This window comes from Oryx dammah, unplaced genomic scaffold, assembly GCF_014754425.2.
Source record: "Oryx dammah isolate SB20612 unplaced genomic scaffold, SCBI_Odam_1.1 HiC_scaffold_3, whole genome shotgun sequence".
Taxonomy (NCBI): domain Eukaryota; kingdom Metazoa; phylum Chordata; class Mammalia; order Artiodactyla; family Bovidae; genus Oryx; species Oryx dammah.
The window spans coordinates 62,001,663-62,014,840 of NW_024070187.1; the positions used below are offsets into that span (position 1 = coordinate 62,001,663).

Genomic DNA, 13,178 nt, shown 5'->3' on the forward strand with positions numbered 1-13,178 from the left:
ACTGTACTCTATCTTGTTGAACATTTTCTTGATATAGGATAAATATATTCTCTTCTGAAATGTTTTTTGAAAATGCTAATAATTTACATGTGGTATAGCTTTCAAGTTTCAAAATGAGCCTTTCCAACTTGACCAGACTCAAAAGTATATTCAATATGCTAGTTATTTTAAATCCAAGATTTACAGTGATAATAAGTGATCAGCTTTATCTCACCTTGATTAATGAGGCCAGATTTATACATTCAAAATGATGAATAATGATACTCTAGCATCCTACGTTAATTCTCACAAGAGAGTGTGAGTTCTCACAAAGCTGTGTTAAACTGTTAACCTTTCTATCTTAGCAAATGGGGCATTATTCTACCTCCTCCTCAATTAATATGTATATTTTCCTCCAGTGTTTGGAAGGCCATCAAAACATGATTTTGATACAGACATGATGGGAAGATAGAGAAGACGACTTGCATTTCCATTTGTTACCTGCAGTCACTTCTCTTCTGGCGCTACTCGTCTAGCTAGTTTTACAGTGGAATTACTGTAGCTAGAGGGCAATGAGTAACCCCAACTTGAATGCTTTTCAAAAGATTCTTGACTCAGTTCAGTTCAGTTGCTCAGTTGTCTCTGATTCTGCGACCCCAGGGACTGCAGCACACTACACTTCCTTGTACTTTACCAACTCTTGGAGCTTGCTCAAACTCATGTCCATCAAGTCGGTGATGCCATCCAGCCATCTCATCCTCTGTCTTCCCCTTCTCCTCCTACCTTCAATCTTTCCCAGAAGCAGGGTCTTTTCCAATGAGTCAGTTCTTCGCATCAGCTAGCCAAAGTATTGGAGTTTCAGCTTCAGCATCAATCCTTCCAATGAATATTCAGTACTGGTTTCCTTTAGGATGGACTGGTTGGATCTCCTTGATGTCCAAGGTATTCTCAAGAGTCTTCTCCAATACCACAGTTCAAAAGCATCAACTCTTCAACACTCAGCTTTCTTTATAGTCCAACTCTCACATCCATACATGACTATTGGAAATACCATAGTTTTGACTAGACAGACCTTTGTTGGCAAAGTAATGTCTCTGCATTTAATATGTTGTCTAGGTTGGTCATTTGTCTTCCAAGGAGCAAGTGTCTTTTAATTTCTTGGCCGCAGTCACCAATCTGCAGTGACTTTGGAGCCCCCCAAAATAAAGTGTTTCACTGTTTTCATTGTTTCCCCATCTATTTGCCATGAAGTGATGGAACTAGATGCCATGATCTTAGTTTCCTGAATGTTGAGCTTTAAGCCAACTTTTTCACTCTCCTCTTTCACTTTCATCAACAGGCTCTTCAGTTCTTCTTCACTTTCTGCCATAAGGGTGGTGTTATCTGCATATCTGAAGTTATTGATGTTTACCCTGTCAATTTTGATTCTAGCTTGTGCTTCATCCAGCCCAGCATTTCACATGATGTATTCTGCATATAAGTTAAATAAGCAGGGTGACAATATACAGCCTTGACATACTTTTTTCTCATTTTGGAACCAGTCTGTTGGTCCATGTCCAGTTTTAACTGTTGCTTCTTGATCTACATACAGATTTCTCAAGAGGCAGGTAAGGTGGTCTGGTATTCCCATCTCTTGAAGAATTTCCACAGTTTGTAATGATCCACACAGTCAAAGGCTTTGGCGTAGTCAATAAAGCAGAATTATTCTTGACTACGAAAAGCAACTAAAATCTTGAAGTGAAAAAGTCTTTTCTGTGTCAATGAAATTATTTTTTCTAAATTTTATATAGGTGTGTAAGCTTTTTCATTAAGATATATCCTTATTAAAACCAATGAAATCATCATAGTTATCACTTACTAAATGACTCTGATGCAAGTCACTGATGTTCTAGACTTTATATATTACATACCATTTTATTTGGGCTTCCTCAGTGACTCAGCAGTGAAGAATCTGTCCACAATGCAGAAGCCACAGGACATACAGGTTCAATCCCTGGATCAGGAAGATCCCCTGGAGGATGGCATGGGAACCCACTCCAGTAGTCTTGCCTGTAGAAACCCATGGATGGAGGAGCCTGACAGACTACCCGGTCTGTGGGGTCACAAAGAGTCAGACACAACTGAAGCAACTTAGCATGCATGCACACATCATTGTATTTAATTTGTTGGAATATAAGCCTCCTGAGAAGACTGATATTTATCTCTTTTTTGCCCATTTCTTTCCTGCCTTGTGCTTATGCTCATCTTGAGTGAGTTGGCACTTAATAAATATTTACTGACCATATGAAGTGAACCCTCACAAAATTTCTATGCATGAAGCATTACTTGCCCCACTTGATGTATAGGGAAACAGACTCTAAACAAGTTTTAACAACTTACTGAAAGCCTTGGAGCCGGTGACAAAGCTCACGGTCATGCCCTTGTCTCCATAGTCCCAAGCCTATGTCTTTAGCTTATCTTTGTCTCCAGTGTCCAATATGTAATACACTAAATATTTTAAAGTCCTGAAAACATCCTTAGAATAAATGTATGTTCGCACATGGCTCATTCTATAATTTATTTATAATGCCATTATTAATCATAAAATCAGATATATATATATATATATATATATATATATATATATACACCTGAATAGATGGTTTTCTCAGTAGTTCAGTGGATAAAGAATCAGCCTGCAATGCAGAAAACACAGGAGACACAGGTTCAGTCCCCTGTCAGGTAAGATCCCCTGGAGAAGGAATTGGCAATCCACTCCCATATTCTTGCCTGGGAAATCCCATGAACAGAGGATCCTGGTGGGCTACAGTCCATAGGGTTGCAAAGAGTCAGATATGACTGAGTGACTGAGATATATTTTCATGTGTGTGTGTGTGTACCTATATATCTCCCTGTACTGGAGGAATTCTCTGTCAATTACTTTGAGGACATTGTATTGTCAGTCATCATTTACTTTGAAATAAAATTAATTAATATCTCTGAATGTCTAATATTTCCCCAAAAAATCTTCTCTCCAAATTGGTATGTTTACGTTTAAACTGAGAATCAAGATCTTTTTTTAAGAATAGATTTTTTCCCTTAGACTTTATTTTTCCACTTCTACTTACCTCTCCAAAGAAATTCAAATAGCATTATGTAGCATCAAAATCTACATTTTTCCAGTTCCCAAGGCTATCTTCTCAAGTAAAACAATACATCACCCACATAAGAAGGCAATTATTTTGACAAATGATGTAACCAAAAAGAAATACTGTAGGGGATGACTTCCCAGTACTCATCTCAGTTACAGACATACAAACCAATATTTTAACATATGTTTCTCTTCTCTCTCTCTCTCTGTTTCTCACATACACACAAGCTAGTGAGTTAAACTAATTGATTAGGTGAGTTAAACTAATTGATTTTATTTTTTCCTGCAGAGTGTTTGTTTTTAAAAATACATCACTACTTTTAGGGATCCTAAGTTCAGTTTTGTTTTGTTTTCCCTAAAGTTGCCAGCAGAGCATAATGCTTGCTGAAATTATTCTATTCCCAAATGAAGAAAGATTGAGCATTATGGAAAGATGATATCTTTCACATCCATCAATCACAAACTCTCTTTCAACTTGAAACTTTCACAGTATCTAATTTCAAAAGATCAGTGTTACTGAAGCATGCAGTTTTGTTATTTTTGAATTGAAAACGACTCTAGACACTCAAAGCTGAAATATAATTCCAGTGTTTTTCTGGAATAAACAAACATTTCAAGGGCTCAAAGACAGTGTTTCTTCTGCCCTTCCCTAGAAAGCTATTCGGTACATATCAAGTACATTTTAAAAATACTGCATATTTATTTCATCCTTATTCCTTTAACCCACATAATTTCTAGGTCCCCTTCATTGATCACGGCCTTGTCATGGCAAAGGGGCTTGTGTAATGCAATGAAGCTATGAGCCATACCGTGCAGGGCCACCAAAAATGGATGGGTCATAGCAGAGAGTTCTGACAAAATGTGGTCCGCTGGAGGAGGAAAAAACAAACCACCCCAGTATACTTGCTGTGAAAACCTCATGAGCTGTATAAAAGGCCAAAAGATATGACACCAAAGATGTGTCCCCCAGGTCTGAAGGTGCTACTGGGGAAGAGCAGAGGATAATTACCTATAGCCCCAGAATGAATGAAGAGGCTTGGCCAAAGAGTATACGATACTCAGTTTTGGATGTGTTTGGTGATGAAAGTAAAATCCAGTGCTGCAAAGAACAGTATTGTGACAGGGAGGCTTGGGGTGCTGCAGTCCATGGGTCACAGAGAGTCAGACATGACTGGGTGACTGAACAACAACTAAAATTTCTAGGTACTATAAAACCACTGCATATAAACTTTCAAATATTTTAATTTCCTTTTTTATTGCAACGTTTATAATTATTATCCAACAGTTAATGAATATATATATATATATTTAAATCTAGGACTATAGAAGTAAAATTATTTTCTAGTAAAATCCTTTCCTCCAGTAAAATTAATAGCTAAATTATACTGGCTAGTTAATTACTTATCTCATTTTCAAAAAGCTTTGAGAGAGAAGTGAAGTCTATATTCTTTGCTTAACAGCTATGCATTTTTTTCTCCAAGCAAAATGACCTAATAGTTTCTCCCTACTTTCTTCATATCACTTCTTTTCCACTTGATAAGATCACAATTTTTAAATAAAACTTCAGAGAAAATGGAGTCCTAGAAACAGAGTCCTCTTTTAAAATATGTTTATTCTCCAACCTCTTTCCCCAAAGGATATGATATTTCCTAACATATAATGCAAAATATAAAGTGAACAGTGATGAATTCAGGTTAAAGGAAGATAAATATAAGAATGTAATAAGACTAAGAATCAGATTAGCATAGAGAATTAGAGCATTCACAGCAAGTGATTCTCAATTGTTGAAAGTAGTTTCCAAATGGCTTTAGTAAAAACTGACTTCATATTTTTCGCAGCTTCCACCTATTCTGACCATCTCTATGCCATGTGGTAGGTAGAATTCTAAGACAGCCTCCAAAATTCATGTTTCCTATGGTGTACTCACAACATCTTCCAGTTATTTAATCAAACATTGATCTAGTTGCCACAATGAAGAGATTTTACAGATGAAATTAAAGTCCCAAACCTTAGTTCAGTTCAGTTCAGTCGCTCAGTCGTATCCGACTCTTTGCAACCCCATGAATCACAGCACGCCAGGCCTCCCTGTTCATCACCATCTCCCGGAGTTCACTCAGAATCACGTCCATTGAGTCCGTGATGCCAGCCAGCCATCTCATCCTCGGTCGTCCCCTTTTCCTCCTGCCGCCAATCCCTCCCAGCATCAGAGTCTTTTCCAATGAGTCAACTCTTCACATGAGGTGGCCAAAGTACTGGAGTTTCAGCTTTAGCATCATTCCTTCCAAAGAAATCCCAGGGCTGATCTCCTTCAGAATGGACTGGTTGGATCTCCTTGCAGTCCAAGGGACTCTCAAGAGTCTTCTCCAACACCTCAGTTCAAAAGCATCAATTCCTCGGCACTCAGCCTTCTTCACAGTCCAACTCTCACATCCATACATGCCCACAGGAAAAACCATAGCCTTGACTAGACGGACCTTAGTCGGCAAAGTAATGTCTCTGCTTTTGAATATACTATCCAGGTTGGTCATAACTTTTCTTCAAGGAGTAAGCGTCTTTTAATTTCATGGCTGCAATCACCATCTGCAGTGATTTTGGAGCCCCAAAAAATAAAGTCTGACACTGTTTCCACTGTTTCCCCATCTATTTCCCAAGAAGTGATGGGACCAGATGCCATGATCTTCGTTTTCTGAATGTTGAGCTTTAAGCCAAACTTTTTGCTCTCCTCTTTCACTTTCATCAAGAGGTTTTTTAGTTCCTCTTCACTCTCTGCCATAAGGGTGGTGTCATCTGCATATCTGAGGTTATTGATATTTCTCCCGGCAATCTTGATTCCAGCTTGTGTTTCGTCCAGTCCAGCATTTCTCATGATGTACTCTGCATATAAGTTAAATAAGCAGGGTGACAATATACAGCCTTGACACAATCCTTTTCCTATTTGGAACCAGTCTGTTGTTCCATGTCCAGTTCTAACTATTGCTTCCTGACCTACATACAGATTTCTCAAGAGGCAGGTTAGGTGGTCTGGTATTCCCAACTCTTTCAGAATTTTCCACAGTTTATTGTGATCCACACAGTCAAAGGCTTTGGCATAGTCAATAAAGCAGAAATAGATGTTTTTCTGGAACTCTCTTGCTTTTTCCATGATCCAGCGGATGTTGGCAATTTGATCTCTGGTTCCTCTGCCTTTTCTAAAACCAGCTTGAACAACAGGGAGTTCATGGTTCATGTATTGCTGAAGCCTGGCTTGGAGAATTTTGAACGTTACTTTACTAGCATGTGAGATGAGTGCAATTGTGCAGTAGTTTGAGCATTATCTGGCATTGCCTTTCTTTGGAATTAGAATGAAAACTGACCTTTTCCAGTCCTGTGGCCACTGCTGAGTTTTCCAAATATGCTGGCATATTTAGTGCAGCACTTTCACAGCATCATCTTTCAGGATTTGAAATGGCTCAACTGGAATTCCATCACCTCCACTAGCTTTGTTCATAGTGATGCTTTTTAAGGCCCACTTGACTTCACTTTCCAAGATGTCTGGCTTTAGATTAGTAATCACATCATCATGATTATCTGGGTCGTGAAGATCTTTTTTGTATAGTTCTTCTGTGTTTTCTTACCACCTCTTCTTAATATCTTCTGCTTCTGTTAGGTCCAGACCATTTCTGTCCTTTATAGAGCCCATCTTTGCATGAAATATTCCCTTGGTATCTCTAGTTTTCTTAAAGAGATCTCTAGTCTTTCCCATTCTGTTGTTTTCCTCTATTTCTTTGCATTGATCACTGAAGAAGGCTTTCTTATCTCTTTTTGATATTCTTTGTGACTCTGCATTCAGATGCTTATATCTTTCCTTTTCTCCTTTGCTTTTCACCTCTCTTCTTTTCACAGCTATTTGTAAGTACTCCCCAGACAGCCATTTTGCTTTTTTGCATTTCTTTTCCATGGGGATGGTCTTGATCCCTGTCTCCTGTACAATGTCATGAACCTCATTCCATAGTTCATCAGGCACTCTATCTATCAGATCTAGGCCCTTAGATCTATTTCTCACCCACTGACAGAGCGTGGTCCACTGGAGAAGGGAATGGCAAGCCACTTCAGTATTCTTGCCTTGAGAGCCCCATGAACAGTATGAAAAGGCAAAATGATAGGATACCAAAAGAGGAACTCCCCAGGTCATTAGGTGCCCAATATGCTACTAGAGATCAGTGGAGAAATACTCCAGAAAGAATGAAGGGATGGAGACAAAGCAAAAACAGTACCCAGTTGTGGATGTGACTGGTGATAGAAGCAAGATCCGATGCTGTAAAGAGCAATATTGCATAGGAACCTGGAATGTCAGGTCCATGAATCAAGGCAAATTGGAAGTGGTCAAACAAGAGATGGCAAGGGTGAACGTCAACATTCTAGGAATCAGCGAACTAAAATGGACTGGAATGGGTGAATTTAACTCAGATGACCATTATATCTACTACTGTGGGCAGGAATCCCTCAGAAGAAATGGAGTAGCCAGCATGGTCAACAAAAGAGTCTGAAATGCAATACTTGGATGCAATCTCAAAAATGACAGAATGATTTCTGTTCGTCTCCAAGACAAACCATTCAATATCACAGTTATCCAAGTCTATGCCCCAACCAGTAACGCTGAAGAAGCTGAAGTTGAACGGTTTTATGAAGACCTACAAGACCTTTTAGAACTAACACCCCAAAAAGATGTCCTTTTTATTATAGGGGACTGGAATGCAAAAGTAGGAAGTCAAGAAACTCCTGGAGTAACAGGCAAATTTGGCCTTGGAATGCGAAATGAAGCAGGGCAAAGACTAAGAGAGTTTTGCCAAGAAAATGCACTGGTCATAGCAAACACCCTCTTCCAACAACACAAGAGAAGACTACACATGGACATCACCAGATGGTCAATACTGAAATCAGATTGATTATATTCTATGCAGCCAAAGATGGAGAAGCTCTATACAGTCAACAAAAACAAGACCGGGAGCTGACTGTGGCTCAGATCATGAACTCCTTATTGCCAAATTCAAACTTAAATTGAAGAAAGTAGGGAAAACCGCTAGACCATTCAGGTATGACCTAAATCAAATCCCAAACCTTAAGATAGGTAGATTGTCTTAGTGGCCTGACCTTTACATGAGCCCTTTAAATATGAGTCTAAAATGTCAGAGATAGAGAAAGCAGAGATTCAGACTGTGAGATGGATTTACCATGAAGGAGATAGCTAGCTTTGAATATGGAGTGGATCACATGTAAATAATGCTGACAATTTATGGAGGCTGAAAATGACCCCTGGCAGACAGTCAGCAAGGGAATTAGGACTTCAGTCCTACAGCTACAAGGAAAAGAATTCTGCCAACATACCATACGTTAATGCATATATGTGGAATCTAGAAAAATGGTACTGATGAACCTATTTGTGGAACAGGAATAGAGACACAGATGTACAGACCTATGGACACAGCAAGGGAAGGAGAGGGTGGGAAGAATCAGAGAGTAGCCTTAACATATATACACTACCATATGCAAATACTTAACTGATGGGAAGCTGCTATGTAACACAGGGAGTCCGGTCTGGCACTCTGTGATGATTTAGATGGGTGGGATGCAGGGGTGGGAGGGAGGCTCAAGAAGGAGAGGATGTAGATAAAAGTATGGCTGATTAAAAAGCAGAGACGTTACTTTGCCTACAAAGGTCTCTATAGTCAAAGCTATGGTTTTCCCACTAATTATGTATGGATGTGGACCATAAAGGAGGCTGAGTGCCAAAGAATTGATGCTTTTCAAATGTCGTGTTGGGAAAAGACTCTTGAGAGTCCCTTGGACTGCAAGGAAACCCAACCAGTCCATCCTAAAGGATCTCAGTCCTGAATATTCATTGGAAGGACAGATGCTAAAGCTGAAACTCCAATACTTTGGCCACTGGATGCAAAAAGTTGACTTATTGGAAAATACCCTGATGCTGGGAAAGATTGAAGGCAGGAGAAGAAGGGGATGACAGAGGATGAGATAGTTGGATGGCATCACTCACTCGATGGACATGAGTATGAGCAAGCTCCAGGAGATGGTGAAGGATGAGAAGACTGGTGTGCTTCAGTCCATGGGGTCGCAAACAGTCACACACAACTGAGCAACTGAACAAACTGGCTGATTCCTGTTATTGTATAGTAGAAACCAACACAACATTGGAAAGCAATTATCCTCCAATTAAAGATAAAAATAAATTTAAAAAATTAAAAAATAAATCAATAAATTAAAAAAAAAAAAAAGAATTCTTACAAACAACCTGAATGAGCTAATGAGAGCATATATTTCCCTGAAGCCTTCAGACAAGAACTCATCCACTCAGTGCCTGGTTTCACTTTTGAATCCTCTGAGTAGAGAATCTGCCCATGCTGGGTGGACTTCTAACCCACATTACCAGGAGCTAATGAATGGGTGCCACTCTAAACTGCTAATTCTGTGATCTGGAAGTTCACACTTCAGGTATTGCTGAAGCCTGGCTTGGAGAATTCTGAGGATTACTTTACTAGCGTGTGAGATGAGTGTAATTGCATGGTAGTTTGAGCATTCTTTGTCATTGCCTTTCTTTGGAATTGGAATGAAAACTGACATTTTCCAGTCCTGTGGCCACTGCTGAGTTTTCCAAATTTGCTGGCATATTGAGTGCAACACTTTCACAGCATCATCTTCCAGGATTTGAAATAGCTCAACTGGAATTGCATCACCTCCACTAGCTTTGTACATAGTGATGCTTTCTAAGGCCCACTTGATTTCACATTCCAGGATGTCTGGCTCTAGGTGAGTGGTCACACCATCATGATTATCTGGGTCATGAGGATCTTTTTTGTACAGTTCTTCTGTGTATTCTTACCACCTCTTCTTAATATCTTCTACTTCTGTTAGGTCCATACCATTTCTGTCCTTTATTGAGCCCATCTTTGCATGAAATGTTTCCTTGGTATCTCTAATTTTCTTGAAGAGATCTCTAGTTTTTCCCATTCTGTTGTTTTCCTCTATTTCTTTGCATTGACCGCTGAGGAAGGCCTTCTTATCTCTCCTTGCTATTCTTTGGAGCTCTGCATTCAGATGCTTATATTTTTCCTTTTCTCCTTTGCTTTTCACTTCTCTTCTTTTCACGGCTGTCTGTAAGGCCTCCTCAGACAGCCATTTTGCTTTTTTGCATTTCTTTTCCATGGGGATGGTCTTGATCCCTGTCTCCTGTACAATGTCACGAACCTCTGTCCATAGTTCATCAGGCACTCTGCATATCAAATCTAGTCCCTTAAATCAATTTCTCACTTCCACTGTAAAATCATAAGGGATATGATTTACATCATACCTGAATAGTCTAGTGGTTTTCCCTACTTTCTTCAATTTAAGTCTCAATTTGGCAATAAGGAGTTCATGATCTGAGCCACAGTCAGCTCCCAGTCTTGTTTTTGCTGACTGTATAGAGCTTCTCCATCTTTGGCTGCAAAGAATATAATCAATCTGATTTGGGTGTTGACGAGATGTTCCAGCTCGTTTTAGAAAAGGCAGAGGAACCAGAGATCAAATTGTCTACATCCGCTGGATCATCAAAAAAGCAACAGAGTTCCAGAAAAGTATCTATTTCTGCTTTATTGACTATGCCAAAGCCTTTGACTGTGTGGATCACAATAAACTGTGGAAAATTCTGAAAGAGATGGGAATACCACACCACCTGACCTGCCTCTTGAGAAACCTGTATGTAGGTCAGGAAGCAACAGTTAGAACTGGACATGGAACAACAGACTGGTTCCAAATAGGGAAGAGTATGTCAAGGGTGTATATTGTCACCCTGCTTATTTAACTTATATGCAGAGTACATCATGAGAAACGCTGGGCTGGAGGAAGCACAAGGTGGAATCAAGATTGCCGGAAGAAATATCAATAACCTCAGATATGCAGATGACACCACCCTATGGCAGAAAGTGAAGAGAAACTAAAAAGCCTCTTGATGAAAGTGAAAGAGGAGAGTGAAAAAGTTGGCTTAAAGCTCAACATTCAGAAAATGATCGGCAGTGGCATAGGGACGGTACACTTGCCGGGCTACTACAGAACTAGGGTGTCAGCTGGTGCAGCCCAGAACACTTCAGTTCTGCCCTGGAAGGATATATTTAATAACTGACTGGTGTGTCCCTTGAATACAAGAAAATGGAAACTGAACAGCCAGAGGAAACCTTTCCCAACACGGAAACCAATGGCGAATTCGGTAAACACCTTGCTGAAGATATGGAGGAGGAACAAGCTTTTAAAAGATCTAGAAACACTGATGAGATGGTTGAATTATGCATTCTGCTTCAGAGCAAGAATGCTGGGGCAGTGATTGGAAAAGGAGGCAAGAATATTAAGGCTCTCCATACAGACTACAATGCCAGTGTTTCAGTCCCAGACAGCAGTGGTCCCGAGCGCATATTGAGTATCAGTGCTGATAATGAAAGGATTGGAGAAATTCTGAAGAAAACCATCCCTACCTTGGAAGAGGGCCTGCAGTTGCCATCACCCACTGCAACTAGCCAGCTCCTGTTCGAATCTGATGCTGTGGAATGCTTAACTTACCAGCACTATAAAGGAAGCGACTTTGACTGAGAGTTGAGACTTGATTCATCAGAGTCTGGCAGGAGGAATTGTTGGAGTCAAAGGTGCTAAAATCAAAGAACTTCGAGAGAACACTCAGACAACAATCAAGCTTTTCCAGGAGTGTTGTCCTCAAGCTACCGACAGAGTCGTTCTTATTGGAGGAAAACCTGACAGGTTTGTAGAGTGCATAAAGATCATCCTTGATCATATATGAGAGTCTCCTATCAAAGGATGCACTCAGCCTTATGATCCCAATTTTTATGATGAAACCTATGATTATGGTGGTTTTACAATGATGTTTGATGACTGCCGTGGACGTCCTGTGGGATTTCCCATGTGGGGAAGAGGTGGTTTTGACAGAATGCCGCATGGTCAAGGTGGGCGTCCCATGCCTCCCTCCAGAAAAGATTATAATGATATGAGCTCTTGTCGAGGAATTCCTCCACCCCCTCCCGGAGGAGGTGGCTGGGGAGGTAGTAGAGCTCGGAATCTTCCTCTTCCACCACCACCACCACCAAGAGGAGGAGATCTAATGGCCTATGACAGAAGAGGAAGACCTGGAGACCGTTATGATGGCATGGTTGGTTTCAGTGCTGATGAAACCTGGGACTCTGCAATAGATACATGGAGCCCATCAGAGTGGCAGATGGCTTATGAACCACAGGGTGGTTCTGGATATGATTATTCCTATGCAGGGGGTCGTGGCTCATATGGTGATCTTGGTGGACCTATTATTACTACACAAGTAACTATTCCCAAAGATTTGGCTGGATCTATTATTGGCAAAGGTGGTCAGTGGATTAAACAAATCCGTCATGAGTCAGGAGCTTTGATCAAAATTGATGAGCCTTTAGAAGGATCTGAAGATCGGATCATTTCCATTCTAGGAACACAGGACCAGATACAGAATGCACAGTATTTGCTGCAGAACAGCATGAAGCAGTATGGAGATGTTGAAGGATTCTAATGCAAGATATTTTTTCTTTTTTATAGTATGAAGCAGTATTCTGGAAAGTTTCTCCAAGACTAGTGAAGAACTAAAGGAGTCCTGCATCATTTTTTTTTTTTCTTAATCTGCTTCTGTTTAAATAGCCAACATTCCTCTGCTTCATAGGTGTTCTGCATTTGAGGTGTAGTGAAATCTTTCCTGTTCACCAGATGTAATGTTTTAGTTCTTTACAAACAGGGTGGAGGTGGGGGAAGATGTGCAAAAACTAACATTGAAATTTTGAAACAGCAGCAGAGTGAGTGAATTTTAATTTTTGTTCATTGTTGGTGGTTTAAAGGAGTCCCCCCATGTAATTATTGTGAACACTTTGCTTTGTGGTCACTGTAACATTTGGGGTGGTGGGACAGGGAGGAAAAGTAACAGTAGTCCATATGTCCCTGGCATCTATTCAGAGCAGTGTGCAGAATCTAATGCTCTTTTGTAAGAAACGTTTTATGATTTTAAAAATAAATTTAG

The 13,178-nt window shown here is 40.0% G+C and overlaps 1 pseudogene; it reads left to right on the top strand.

Annotated features, from left to right (window-relative positions):
• Positions 1-11,267: 11,267 nt before the first annotated feature.
• On the top strand, positions 11,268-12,680 carry LOC120862076 (annotated as a pseudogene).
• Positions 12,681-13,178: the final 498 nt, after the last annotated feature.